The sequence below is a fragment of the Castor canadensis genome, chromosome 8 (assembly GCF_047511655.1).
Source record: "Castor canadensis chromosome 8, mCasCan1.hap1v2, whole genome shotgun sequence".
Lineage (NCBI taxonomy): Eukaryota > Metazoa > Chordata > Mammalia > Rodentia > Castoridae > Castor > Castor canadensis.
Genome location: NC_133393.1, coordinates 116,144,481 through 116,159,513, shown reverse-complemented (window position 1 = coordinate 116,159,513; position 15,033 = coordinate 116,144,481). Strand labels below are relative to the sequence as shown.

At 36.1% G+C, this 15,033-nt stretch overlaps 1 protein-coding gene across 11 annotated transcripts in view; it reads left to right on the top strand.

The window, feature by feature from the left end:
• The window catches only part of Osbpl8 (oxysterol binding protein like 8), a 243,010-nt gene that overhangs the window by 57,931 nt on the left and 170,046 nt on the right, over positions 1 to 15,033 (top strand). For 7 of the 11 annotated variants that reach the window (XM_074083963.1, XM_074083972.1, XM_074083969.1 and 4 more), the window contains exon 2: positions 11,883 to 12,011. The exons of 3 other annotated variants lie outside the window; for them this stretch is intronic. The gene's annotated coding sequence lies outside the window, so the exon portion shown is untranslated. Of the gene's footprint in view, positions 1 to 9,465; positions 9,547 to 11,882; positions 12,012 to 15,033 lie in introns of all 11 variants that reach the window. One more of the 11 variants, XM_074083962.1, reaches the window with a different exon arrangement.

Genomic DNA, 15,033 nt, shown 5'->3' with positions numbered 1-15,033 from the left:
GTGACTGTGCAATCATGTAGCTGCCAAGGGGCCAAGTAAGATGTTGAACCGTGCCTCTTTTCATTCTACAGCTGTGTTTTTTTTTAGTATACTTATACTGCCTCCCCAGGCCATGTTGATTAGACCACCAAATTTTTTATTCTTAAAATTTATTTCATTTTGTAATGTGTAGTTTATAATAAATGTACTTTTGTCTTATAATCTCTGTCATTCAGGAAAACTAGAAGTCAGATATTAGGTCTGTCTATGGGTTGTGCCCAAAGTAGAAATAAGACCATTTTTAAATAGACACAGCAGAACTAATGTGTCTAAAAGATGATTAATATGTTCCAAGTTATCCTGTATTTCTTTCAGTAATGCCATTGCCATTCAGAAACATTTCTGGAACTGTTCTTTTGACATTTCTTTAGTGCCTTTAACCTCATCCTTTACCTATATTCTATGGTGACAAATGATGTCTTTTGAGAATGAACTTGCTACTTAGAAAAAGTGAGAATTCACTCTGAACCAAGTCTCATACCTTAGTTAGGGATCAAAATGATGAGTGTCATTTTTGGCTAAAAATAACAGTACCCAAAGGGATGAAACCTATTGTATCATTTATGATGTAGCTAAGAAAGTGGTTAGAAAAGAGGAGTTGCAAAATTGTTTTGGGCAATGGCAACTTGAAATAGTCTGTAAAAGTGACTGCTGTGAATGGAGATGACCTTAATTTGGTTGTGAAGTTTGGTATACTAAAGTTATATTCTAAAATTATTATTTTTGTTAGTTCTTTTTTCCAGTTAGGTTCATGTTATGCTGATTTAGAGAAAAAAAAATTGATGAATGAATTATTCTTTCCATTTGATGAAAGAAGATCAGAATCTATAGAACAGTATTCACAGAGATTGGCACGATAAGTATTAATTGTATTAATATTTATTATGTAATTTGTGATTATCCATGGCTCATTTTAATTTCATGCAGCTACCATCTGAATATACTACCCCCCCACCCCGCCCTCATACTGGGTTTGAACTCGGCCTCATGCTTGCTAGGGAAGCACTCTACCACTTAAGCCACTCTGCCTGCCTTCTTTTTGTGTTAGGTATTTTTGAACAGGGTTTGGCTTTTGTGGGCCTGGCCTCCTCCTGATTTCTGTTTCCTGAGTAGTTAGGATTACAGGTGTGAGCCACTGGCACCTGGCCCTGAGTGTACTCTTTGATGCAGGCTTACATATAAGTTAACTTTTTGCAAGTATTAGCTTAGCTTAGTTAATTATTGATTATATTAATATTTGTTATATAATTTGTGGTTATTCACGGCTAGGTTTAATTACAGGCACCTGCCCCATTGGAATGTGTTCTTCAAGGTAGACTTATTTACATCTAAGTTAAATCTGTTTTTTTTTTTTGTGAGTAAATTGGGAAATTGAGATAGAAAAGAACAAAGAATAGAGCTGCCAAAGCTGAAAGGGGTCCCAAGACAGGGTGCCCATAAGTTATTTTTTTTGCAAAAAATTATCTTAAGTTACATTATACATAACTGCATAGCTTTTGGCTATCAATACTATACTCAGTACAGACAATAAGCAATAATATACCTGTATATCTTGTTTCAGAGGAACTTGTGAAATGAAGATTTCATTTTGTTTTTTGAGGCTGTTATTTTTCTCTTGTTTAAACTTCCAAATGGTGTAGTTTAATGAAGTATTCTCATTTATAGAATTAAATGATGCTAAAAGAATGTCTCTAGTGCCTTTTTGGTAATGCTTTTCCTTTTGAGGTTCCCAAATTACTTATTATATATCATTAACACATTTGAGTGCAAGTCACTGTGCTTCAGCAGGAGCTAGACAGATGTGTTCTCTGACCTCCTTGAGCTTGTATGTGGAGCAGGGAGGAACAGACAGTAAAACTACCAATTATACAACTCACTATGTAATCACCATTGTGAAAAGTGCTAAGAGGAGGAAATATAGGCTGATACAAGAATTTGCTGACTTAGGGGGAGGGAGGGGAGCCAAAGAAGGTGACTTGAGCTGAGGGAATAAAAGAATATTTCTGGCAGAACATCTTGTTAAAAGATCCTGGAACAGCAAGGAACTTGGCCTTTGCTAGGAACTGAAAGAGTTCACTGTGACTGGAAAAAAAAAAAATGTGTGTAAAAAAAAAAAAAAGTGAGGGTTAGTATTGTGGTATAGGAGGCAGGGTCGGGATCACATGAGGTCTGAGACCAGGTTAAGGGTTTTGACTTTTGTCGTAAGACTCCTTGGAAACTACTGGAGAAATTTTAACAAAGAAGTGAAATGACCAGGTTTATAATGATCTCTCTGGATACTGTGTGAAGAATGGTTTGGAGTGTGATGAGAGTAGATGCTGGGAGACTAGTAAGGTCATGTTGAAATTAAAGTGCCCATCCACAGGGAAGAATCCTGTAGGCCAGTGGTTCTTAAAGTATATGTCACCTGGTAGCTTATTAGAAATGCAGATTCTTGTAGCAAGTTATAGTGGTGCATACCTGTAATTAGGAGGCTGGGGAGGAAGAATGCATGTTCAAGGTCAGCCTGGGCTATAGAGTGGGACTGTCTCAAAACAAACAAACAAATAAGTCTAGAAGATCAGGAGAGTCTTTGAAGAAGGGATAGGCAAAGTAAGCATTAAATATGGTGCTATATGATCTTTTGTGTGAGTAGTTGCAATAAAATCTTAAGGATGGACACCAGTTTTTCCATGGGCTGAGAAGGAAATTGGAAGAGGAGAAAAGAAAACATAATTTTCTCATTTAAGACATCCTTTACTCTTTTGACAGATATTTAATAGTCCAAACTTATGGGAGATAAAAGTAAATAACCTTGAGGGACAGGTACCTGTATAAGATTCTACTGACAACTGATATGGCTTGAATATAGTCTGTCTCCTCTAAAACTTATGTTGAAATTTGGTCCCCAGTCTGAGTGCTAGGGGTTGTGGGGCCTTTAAGAGATTGAGAATGATTAATATCTTTGTGTGTGTGTGTGTGTGTGTGTGTGTGTGTGTATGTGTGTGTGTGTATTTGTTCTCTTGATGGTATGTTGTTATAAAGTAAGGCTTTCCCTCATGCTTGTCATTTTCTTTTCTACCATGTGATGATGCAGCATGAGGCCCTCACCAGATGTGGTCATCTGATTTTGGACTTCCCAGCCTACAGAACCATGAGCCAAATAAATTTTCCTTTAAAAATCACTAAGTTTCAAGTATTTTGTTGTGGCATCAGAAAATAGACTTGGGACAACAACTATATAATAAAATCTCATTGTTGGACTTACTTATTCTTAAATTCATAACTACATAGAGAACTGAGTTTAATTTCACCATCGTCTACTAGCTTGCAAGGAATGCCATAATATAATAATAACAATAATAATTAAACTTACAGAGGAAGTGGGCTGGGATGTTTAACCTACCAGGAATGCTCTGTCTTTAACATGATTGAAGTCACTCTAGCAATATACATTTACATCTAAGTAATTTTAAAATTAGAAATACTCTTATTCGTTACAGATTCATTGATTAACTTCCTATTAGTATCTAAAGGAATATGTATTTAAATGCATTTTATAGTTAAGATTTTTGCTTTTTTAAAAATTGCTGTAACTTGTTAGAATAATTCTAACATAAATTAAATATGCCATTCTTAAGGGAATACCACACTTAATATGAAGACAAATCAAGGTAATTTTAGGGTCATTCTCAGTCCACAAAGTAGTTTCTTTGGAGGGTGTGTGTGTATATGTGTGTGTGAGGTGGGGGAGAGGGGGGAGAGAGAGAGAGAAAGAGAGAGAGAGAGAGAATGACAGGGAGGAGAGGAAAAAAAGAGGAAAACCTAAGCCATTTTGGAATGGATTTTCTTTTCTAGGTGAAAAGTGTCTGTATACATAATTTTTTTTTTGGTGATCCTGGGGTTTTAAACTCAGGGCTTCATGCTTGCAAGGAAGGTGCTCGACAGCTTGAGCCATGCTTCCAGTACTTTTTGAAGAAAGAAATATGGTTATTACATCATCAGCATGTACCCATTGTAAAATTTGACAGTTATAGATACTCATCAAATTAGTTTCTGTTGCCACCAGATTATTCTTTATGTCTGAAATAGCCCACTTATTAGTAGCTTGGTATTCTTCTAAATCTTCCCCTGCCATTCTCTCTGTGTGTATACACATCACATGCATGTATTATTATTATTGTTGTTGTTATTATTAGTAGTAATACTAGTGATTGAACCTCAGGACCTTGTACTTGCTAGGCAAGCACTCTACCACTTTAGCTATGTCTCCAGTCCTTTTGTTTTTGAGATAGAATTTCTCTAACTTTGCCTGGGCTAGCCTTGAACTTTCAGTCTTCCTGCCTCTGTTTCCCAAGTACTCGAGGTTACAGGCATACACCACTATACCCAGCTTGCATGTATAATTTTTTTAGAAGCAGAACTGATGCACAGATGACACGTGCAGGAATTTCAGATGCTCAGGGTTCTTGAGCCTGCTCTGAGAATGAAAGAAAGCACAGACAGACTTTTAACAGCAGAGGTTGGAAAGATTTTATTTGTAGAGAATTTATTTGGAGAAAAGAGAAAGACTACATGTTGGAGAATGCAGGGGGACCTGGAAACCGGTGATCCCGTGGGTCAGGTTGGGGAGTGGGGTTTTATAGCCTGTTTGCATTGCCTGATGGCAGGAGATGCCTTTCAGATGCAAACAGGGAGATGTTTCCTAGGGAGGAGAAGTGTCTCCTTGACCTCCTGAGGTCTGTCCTTCAGTCCTTCAGAACTAGAATTATAATACTGTTTTGCAGTTTTTCTCTTCCCATTGGTTTTGCCTTTTGTTCTTAGAACATTAGACTGGGACTCAAGAGGCCTGGGATCTGTTCACTTGCCCCATCATCTTGGACAAATCACTTAATCATTCCCCATTAGTTTATTCATCTGTAAAGTTTCTGGGTATTGAGAGGTTGACTTAAATTTCCTAATAGCTCTAAAATGCTATCAAGGAGTGCTTGGGTTTCAAAGGGCAGACATTTTGTTGAATTATATGCGGAAGGTGATTATCTCAGTCCAGCCATGAACACTTAAACGGATAAACTTTTGTCAAGTTCAAAACACAGTGGTGGTGAGGTGTAAGATGAAAGGAAGAATGTTAGAAACAAGACTAACAGAATTGAAAAGGATGATTTCTTATCATTTACTGCTTGCTCAGTAGGCATACCTACTGCTTTAGAGATAGAAATAACCAAAAGCAAAACAAAACAAAATGAAAAAAAACTTTGAAGCTGATTAAGTTTTTTGACTGAGGCTTGTTCAGCAAGCTCAAGGCTCTGAACTCAAATACCAGCAACGTAAAAAACAAAAACAAAACAAACGAAAAAGAATAACAAGTTTTTTGACAGAAAATTCAGACCACATTTTTTGAGTTTTTGGGAATGAGAACCAGTCAGTGTTTGGTGGTACACATTTGAGTACTCAGGGCAGGTAAGACAAGGAGACTTATGGCCTGCTCAGCGTGCTTTGACGAATGGTGTAATCATCTCAAGAAAGTGTCCTGAGTGAAGGTGTTCAGTTTTTGGATTAACATTCTTATTACTATAGTTTATTAAAAGGTGTTTTTTGTTTTCCTCTCTTCAGTTTCTTATGTTGCTGATTTTTTTCCTTCTTAGTTTTTCAATTTTTATACCTTTTTAATTTTCTGTTTTTAGGTTTTATCTTTTTAATCAATAATGTACTTTATCTACTAATATTTTATACATTCTTTCCCTATTCCTTTTAAGCTTTTATTTTTCTAGCATTTTTTTGTCACCTTTACATATTTTTAAATTTTTTTTCAGCTTTTTGACCTTTCACTTAAACTTAAAACATTTACTTATTTTTTTTGAAATAAGGTTTTATGAAGGCACTGACATAAATAAGTATAAAGAAGAATAATTGAGAAAACTAATTGGGCAAGCTCCATTAGTGGCTTGCCCAAAGAGAGCTTTAATTTAAACTTACTTTTTAAAAATTGATATTTGCATGTTTTCTTTCTTTGTATATACATGACTTTTGGGTGGCATGGTTCTAAGATGGATAGCTCGAAATGAACTTCCTGTCCAAAGCAAGAAATTCAGGATTTTTTATTCCCCGCCCCCCCCCCCCCATTTCTTTAATAGAAGCTCTTAGGGTTTCTCATAAGAGACTTTCTTATTCCTTTAAATTTTGGACCTTATTCTCAAAGTTATAATCTGAATAATACAGATATTCCACACAAATTTCCTACCTCTAAGTAAAGTAAGATTATCAACAGTAATAAAGCCTTTAAAGAGATTGCTAGGATATTGTCTGTCATTCCATTGATCATTCTTAAAGATGTTGATTTAAAAAATTTCACAGTCTCCATTTTATGTATGTATGTATGTATGTATGGTACCAGGGATTGAACTCATGGCCTTGCACTCATTAGGCAAGTACTCTGCCTGTTGAGCTATGTCCCTAGCCTCCAGTTCTCCATTTTAAAAATAGTAAATAATCTTTAGCAACATTAACCTTCTGAAATCTCTTTTCAACAAAAATCAGGCAGGTCTTATCTAAAACTTAATTGCTGGACTTATTTTGAAGAACATTTTTCCAACATACTTCTTAGAGGAGTAAATGCTTTGAAGAATATTTTGTAGCTTAAAATACTATCATGAAAAGAAAATGGGGAAATTGTTTATGATTCTGAACAATACAATATGACTTTTTCTGTGTTTGTAAATACATCATCAACCACATTGACGTTTAACATATGGGTCACAGAAAGCAAAAATCAGTAAGTCGTCTGTATGCTCTACTTGGAGCCAAGGTCCCTAACTAGGTATAGCTGTGATGTAGATGGATCAGATAAAGCTTCATTTGTTTGCTGACAGTCACTACATGATATCCTTTCTCAGTAAGGGAGACTTAATTTAATCTTGTAGCTTTGTTGTCCTCGGCATAGCTCTATTGCTGTTACCTTAAAGGTCAATATCACTGAATTTTATATTTCATTTCTCATTGTGGGTTGCATTCTCTCATGCATTTCTCTCATTTTGGGAACTAAATTAGTTCATGTTCTTACTTGCTATCTTGGTTGACCTTTTCCAGAAATGAAACATTGAAAAGGACACTTTCTATTCTCTATATAAAATATAGAAGAAATTACTGTCATATATGCAAAAATCTTTTTTTTAATTGTTTTATTATTCATATGTGCATACAAGGCTTGGGTCATTTCTCCCCCGTGCCCCTACCCCTCCCTTACCACCCACTCCGCCTCCTCCCTCTCCCCCCCCTCAATACCCAGCAGAAACTATTTTGCCCTTATTTCTAATTTTGTTGTAGAGAGAGTATAAGCAATAATAGGAAGGAACAAGGGTTTTTGCTGGTTGAGATAAGGATAGCTATACAGGGAGTTGACTTACATTAATTTCCTGTGCGTGTGTGCAAAAATCTTAATAAAGATTTAGTTTGAGCACTGTAAGGATGCCAATTCTTCATTCATTGATTATAACACTTAAATGTGTAAATGAAAAACACTCCAAAGTTAGAAATAAACAAGAATTCTGACTTTGTTCACATTAGGTCTCTTGAAATACAATTTTCATGTTTTGTTACCTTTTAAGTTGTATCCCATGAAATAATTTTTATAGCTGAATAGTTATCTGGGGAGATTTTTTTTAATATCTTGATTTCCAAAATAATCACTTATAGAATTCAGATTCTGAAAAACATAAGGCTTTCTTAATTTTAGGAGCATAGTGACAGTTGCACAGCAGGTCCATATGTTGCTTATCTATTACTTATATTTTAATTATTTTTTCTTTGGGGAAAGACTATGGCTACCCTCCCAGAGGCTGAAGCTGGTGATCATAAGCATTTACATTTTTTCAAAAGAAACAACTTTTCCTTCTCCCTCCCCCGCCCCTTAAACAGTTGGATATCTTTATCTCACAGTATTCACTGGATGAAGTTACAATTCTGGATTCTACTGTAAAATTTAAATGGATATGTGCATCAGGTGGGAAGATTACCCTGATTTTTTTTGTTACTCCCATATATGGTTTTGTAGCCACAGGCATGCTGATTTTGCCATCTCCTACACATGACTTTCTCCTTTCCGCCTCCGTTCTTCTGCATATTGCCATTCCCTCCACCTGCAGTACCCCACTTTCTTTTGATTGCTTTTCTTTTCTCCTCTCAAAACTTGCATCTGACATATTTCCTCTAGAAATTCCTTCAGAATTGACTCCATGAAACTCTTACTTTCTTTGCTAAAATTTACCTTAAGATGTAACATGGATACAGATTCAACTAAGATGAGTTGTGTTGCTACGGTTTACCAGATCTGCACACTGTGAAGACTCTCATTTAGTTTTTACAAGTATCCTGGGAGATGTTTCCATTTCACAGACAAAATGAGGTAATTTCCTTCACTTATACTCTTAGGTTTAGCTATGCTAAAACGGGAATTTTTTTCTGATTTTTAAAAATACTGCTCCTTGCAATATCCTTCTGCCTTTCTCTATCCCTTAGTCATTACTGCTTTATGTGTGTTAACACATGACCCCAACTTCTTTGTTCAAGTAGAGTTTATATACATGTACTCATTTTATTATGCAGTTTGTGTTTTGACAAATGTATACAACTTGTAACTACCTCCACAGTGTAGACCTAGAAAATTTATTAGTCCCCAAAATTACCTCATGGGCCTTTGTCCTTAATCTTCCCCTTCCTTTTCTCCCCTAGACAATGATGATGTTCTTCAAATTTTATTCTACAAGTTTTGTAGTGATGGCTTTCATATTTAGGTGTGTGATTTAAGTTAATTTTTTGTAGTTCTGGCAAGAGTCAAGTGTTTTTTAATTGAAACAATTTACTTTTCCTACTGGGGAAAGGGGATTAATTGATCATGTGTTTATGGATCCATTTCTGTACTCCCTATTCTGTTGTTATATGTGTGCGTGTGTGAGTGCTAAGTCAATGTTATTTATTAGTTTTTATAAGTTTCAGAGATAGTATAAATCCTTCAACCCAATAGCTTGTTTAAAATGGGGAAAAAAAATCTTTGCATTTACTCTCTTAGTGTGTATGTATGTGTGTATGAAAGAGGGTGGGAAGGAGGAGAGGGAGAGAGAGAGGTTGAAGTTTTAATTTTTTGTTAGTTTCTGTTTTTAAAGATGTTGCCACCAACAATGACTTTGTGCTTGGTATTTTCTAGGATAGATACTCTTTCTACTAAGGCAGAGGCAAAGTATTTTGAGCTGGTCAGAAGGGATTAGTCAACAATTCATATTCTTCTTTAGCTGCACTACCATTGGTAGCGAGCAAGTCTCGGTTATAGTGGTATAGCTATCTCATATTTTTTGGTGGTACTGGGATTTGAACTTAGGGCCTTATGCTTGCTAGGCAAGTATTCTACCACTTGAGACATGCCCTCAGCCATTTTTACTTTAAGTTATTTTTCAGATGGAATCTCATGCTTTTTGCCTGAACCAGCCTTTTACTGCAATTCTCCTACTTATACCTCCTGCATTGCTGGGATTACAGGTATGAACCATCATGCTCAGCTTGTTCTCTGAGATAGGGTCTTGCTAACTTTTTTTGCGTGGGCTGGCCTCGAACTTCAATTCTCCTATCTCTGCCTCCCAAATATCTGGGATTATAGATGTAAACCACTGTGCCTGGTTAGTTATATGACTTTTTAAGAAGATAGGTAAATAGGGGCTGTAGTAACAAAAGTACATATTGGAAACCTAATGTTTAAATGCCAAATCCTGGGCTGGGGGTGTAGCATGATTACCTAGCATCTCTGAGGCGCTAGATTCAATTTGAAGACCTGGTACTTGACAAGAAATAAAATTGTAACTCTTTTTAATTACTTTAAAATCATATGTTTCTTTTCCTCCCTTTCCTGTCTCTCTACATGAGAAACATCCTAGCCTTTGCTGAAGCAGCCTTTTGCACAAACATTTGAGGAACTGTAATGGCAGTTGCCAAAACTAGTGTGTACCAGTGGGAACATGTTGAACTGAAGAAAAATATTGCATACAGATTGCAGTTAGTTTCTATGTGTAAATGGAAGTAAAAAGAAGTCTCAGATTGCTGAATACGGTTCCTGATTTCCAAACAGCATGTGATGTTCCCCTCTTTTTTTTCTTTTTTTTAAACCACTTTAATTTAGAATAAAAAAATAGGAAAAAAGCAACAAGTACTGTTTTTTTTTTTCTGATTACTTTTTCACGTGTGTTTGTATGCTTTTCTAAGGGAGAGGATAAGGACCATTTATGTCCTTGTCCTTTGCGTCCCACATGCTAGAAATGTTGATAGATCTTGGATGTGCATCTTAATTTGTTCTGGTGAATAATAAGTCTTAGGCTAGAGTATGAATTTGGTGTGTTTTCTTCCTACTTAAGTTACATTTCTCCTTTGAAAGACAGTTTTAGCTGTATGCTTGACACAACATGGAGTTTTAGACAATATTAGGTGATGAGGTAGAGGTGAAAATGCTCTCATTTCTGAATACCTGTGCTTGATGGTGGTTAAGTGCCTAGGAGGGTTGGTGATCACTTAATTTGTGTCCACTGCTGTATTTGCTTCATAGGACTAGAATAGACTTTAAGATCAGTCAGACAAATGGAAATGTCAGTCAGTTGCTCATATAGAGATATTTTTAGAAATGCCTGTCCTCATGGTAGTGATTGTGGATATGATCACCAATTCTAATTTTATAGTAGGGAAGAGGAAATGAAGCAGGAACCCTAGAGGAGGAAACCTTGGGTCACAGGATCCAAACTAACTGAGGTAGAGATTACATTACTTATTAGACATGGTTGTTTCTCCTTATGGTTCTAATGAAGACTTCATTCTTAAAGAAGAACAACTGATCTCGCATGGTGCTTACGTGCTACATCTTTTTTTAATGGAGTTATTAAAATACCTCGCTGGAAACTAACAGAAGTGAATATTATGTTGTATTTTTTTTCCCTTTGATGGTATGGGGTGTCATGCTCTAGGTATAACATTGATTTTATTTTTGTAAATTCACTTAAAAACATTATGAAGTTAACTTTCATTTTGTTTCCTTATTCAGAAGTAGCTTATTTTGGTTAAAATGGCTAAAATACTACCTATACCCATTTAGAGTTCTGTAATTCAAGCAATAGGAAGCTTTGGCTAACTTAAATAGAATAATGTACTAGAATGTAAGTTTATAGTCTTAAAAGCTGAAAAACTGAGTTTTAGAAAGAACAGACTTTTGAGCAACTCTGGGATCTAGAGAGGAGGAAGAGATGACTAGTCTTTATGGAAAGATCTTTTCTGATTGTTTTTTATTCAAGTGTTCACTCTTCTCTTGTATCAGATTTGATTGGCTTATCATGGAGGCTTTTTTTCTCCCTACTTTTTGCTTGGAGAAGATGGGGAGGATGGGGTTTCAAGATTACATACATCAGAGGAGGGATGTTATCCTCAAAGGAAGATCAAGGTGCATGTCAGAGGAAGGGAAAGTGGATTGGGCAGGTTAAACCAAAAAACTCATTACTGTATAGGTTCTAAGTGCACATGACGTTTCTTATAGTACATTATTTATAATTTTTTGGCTGAAGCCAAACCTTTCAGCCTTTATAGATTGGCCATGATCATTATATAACATTATTAAATGCCCATGAAGACTGGACTGCTTTTACCCCTATCTTTTGCTAATATCCTTAATTGAATAAATGATTTGAATATCTAGACTAATTACTTCCAAGGAAGTTTTTTCTTTTATTCATTTAATTGATTCTTTTTTTCAGTGCCTAGTTAGTGCCAGGTTTTATAATAAGATGTCAAGGTCTCAAAAACAAGTTAAGAGCTAACATGCTTTTTATTTATGGAAATTGCAGGTTGCTACAAGAAAAAGTTTAATGAAGGATATGTGCTAAAAATACAAGGGAAGAGATAGACCAAAACGACCAACCAATATACAAACAAAACCTCAGACAATTGTGATTTGTGGTAATGTTAGAATAAAGGTAAGTACTGCAACATGGTAAAGGAATACCTGTCTCGGTCTGGAGGTGTCATCTTTTTCCCAGAAGAGGGTATGCTGGAGTAAAGTCTTGAGTAACAAGTAGGCGTTAGGAAAATGAAGAGTAAGGGAAGGTTTTTATGGCATTGACAGTGACATAAGAACTGAGCTCTGGAAGTAAGAGATAGCTATTATAGTTCCCTGTGGCTGGGGCCAATAGCACAACATGACTGCAAGTGTGCAAGGCTATATCAGGAAGAGGCTTAATGGAATAACTAACTATAGTATAACAAAGGTGAGGAAAAGCCTTTGAATACTTTTAGGAAGGGAGCAACATAGATTAATATTTCTGGAAGGTGATAGGTGATACAAAATTGAAAGCACAGAAGGCCATTTACCCTTCTTACATTGTTTATTGGGTTTTGTCAAGTTGTAAGTGGTAGGGCCTGAGCTACAGAGTACCAGTAGGAGGAATGGTTTGATTCTAGAAAACTAGCTATGGAGAATACAGATGAGGAAGCACAGTTTAGGATATAGAATGAGATTTCTGTTTTGGAGAAGCTGAATGGTATGTTTGAGAAGCACTTTAAAGTAGAACTACTCAGAAGGCAGTTGGGTATGTGAGGCTAGAGGCAGGACTGGGAATAATTAATTTATGATGGCAGTTGAAGCTGAATGTCTAGAATGAGAAGAGGGGAGGAGATGAGAAGTGGGAAACATCACTGGATAGCACAGAGGAGGAGACGGGGCTGTGAAGTACTGACCAGAGAAGCAGGAATAACAAACTGGAAATATCTATCTTAGAAATCTAGAAAAAATATTAAAAGATTTACTTAATACTATCAACTCAGAATTCCTTAGTCTTTGAGATTTGATGGATGTTGAGGTTACTAATGAAGTTCTATATCACTGTTAATTTAACAACTAAAATTTTTAAGTGTATCTTTTAATTGCTCAGTGCAATAATTTAATATTTGCATCTGATTTTACTATTTGATAATATAACTTGTAGAAATCTATTTAATCAGACTAGAGCAGTTTTAGCAGTTAGAGAAGATGAACTAAAAGCTTTTCCCATTCTCTATCAGTGAATTTGATAATTGATAAGTTTGTTTATTTATTTTGTTTTTTATTAGTATCTAGTAACTGCACAAAGGAGTTTCAGTGTGATATTTTCATATATGCATATGATGTACTTTGATCAAATTCATCTCTATTGCTCTTCTTATTCCACCCTTCTTACCATTTAACTAATTTTTAATAAGTTCCGATATTCTATTTTTGTACATGTATATAAAATACTTTGATAATAATCACCCTCCCATCACAGCTTCCCTTCCCCAAAGAGTTCCTGTTTTACACATCTCTACATTTAAGAGAGAATATGACAAATTTTTCTTTCTCAGTCTGGCTTATTTTGCTTATCATGATCTTCAGTTTCATTCTTTTTCCTGCAAATGACATAGTTTCTAGTCTCCTCCTTTTTTGGTAGTGGGACTGGTGTTTGAACTTAGGGCTTTGTGCTTACAAAGCAGGTACTCTAGTGCTTGAGCCACACCTTCTCATTTTTATGGGTGAATAATACTCTATTGTGTATATATTCCACATTTTCTTTATTCATTGTTTGATGGTCACCTAGACTGATTCCATAGTTTGACTGTTATAAATAGAGCTTCTATAAATATGGTGTACAGGGACCTCTTTGTATGCTGACTTACATTTCTTTGGATATGTAAGTGGTATAGCAGGATCATGTGGTAGTTCTGTTTTTAGTTTCTTGAGGAACTTCCGTGCTGATTTCCACTGTGGCTGCACTAATTTACATGAACTGATAATTTTAAAGGTTAAAAAAAAACCTCTAAGAAAAAAAAGGAAGCATTTTATTTTCTTTTTTTTTTAGAACAGCTTGTCATCTTTATTTATTTATTTATTTTTTCATTTTTCTTTTATTATTCATATGTGCATACAAGGCTTGGTTCATTTCTCCCCTCTGCCCCCACCCCCTCCCTTACCACCCACTCCACCCCCTCCCGCTCCCCCCCCTCAATACCCAGCAGAAACTATTTTGCCCTTATCTCTAATTTTGTTGTAGAGAGAGTATAAGCAATAATAGGAAGGAACAAGGGGTTTTGCTGGTTGAGATAAGGATAGCTATACAGGGCATTGACTCACATTGATTTCCTGTGCGTGGGTGTTACCTTCTAGGTTAATTCTTTTTGATCTAACTTTTTCTCTAGTTCCTGGTCCCCTTTTCCTATTGGCCTCAGTTGCTTTAAGGTATCTGCTTTAGTTTCTCTGCATTAAGGGCAACAAATGCTAGCTAGTTTTTTAGGTGTCTTACCTATCCTCACCCCTCCCTTGTGTGCTCTCACTTTTATCATGTGCTCATAGTCCAATCCCCTTGTTGTGTTTGCCCTTGATCTAATGTCCACATATGAGGGAGAACATACGATTTTTGGTCTTTTGAGCCAGGCTAACCTCACTCAGAATGATGTTCTCCAATTCCATCCATTTACCAGCGAATGATAACATTTCGTTCTTCTTCATGGCTGCATAAAATTCCATTGTGTATAGATACCACATTTTCTTAATCCATTCGTCAGTGCTGGGGCATCTTGGCTGTTTCCATAACTTGGCTATTGTGAATAGTGCCGCAATAAACATGGATGTGCAGGTGCCTCTGGAGTAACAGTCTTTTGGGTATATCCCCAAGAGTGGTATTGCTGGATCAAATGGTAGATCGATGTCCAGCTTTTTAAGTAGCCTCCAAATTTTTTTCCAGAGTGGTTGTACTAGTCTACATTCCCACCAACAGTGTAAGAGGGTTCCTTTTTCCCCGCATCCTCGCCAACACCTGTTGTTGGTGGTGTTGCTGATGATGGCTATTCTAACAGGGGTGAGGTGGAATCTTAGTGTGGTTTTAATTTTCTGATTCTTTTATTTTTTTGGTGGTACTGGGGTTTGAGCTCAGGGTTTTATACTTGCTAGACAGGTGCTCTACCACTTGAGCCACTCTTCAGACTTAT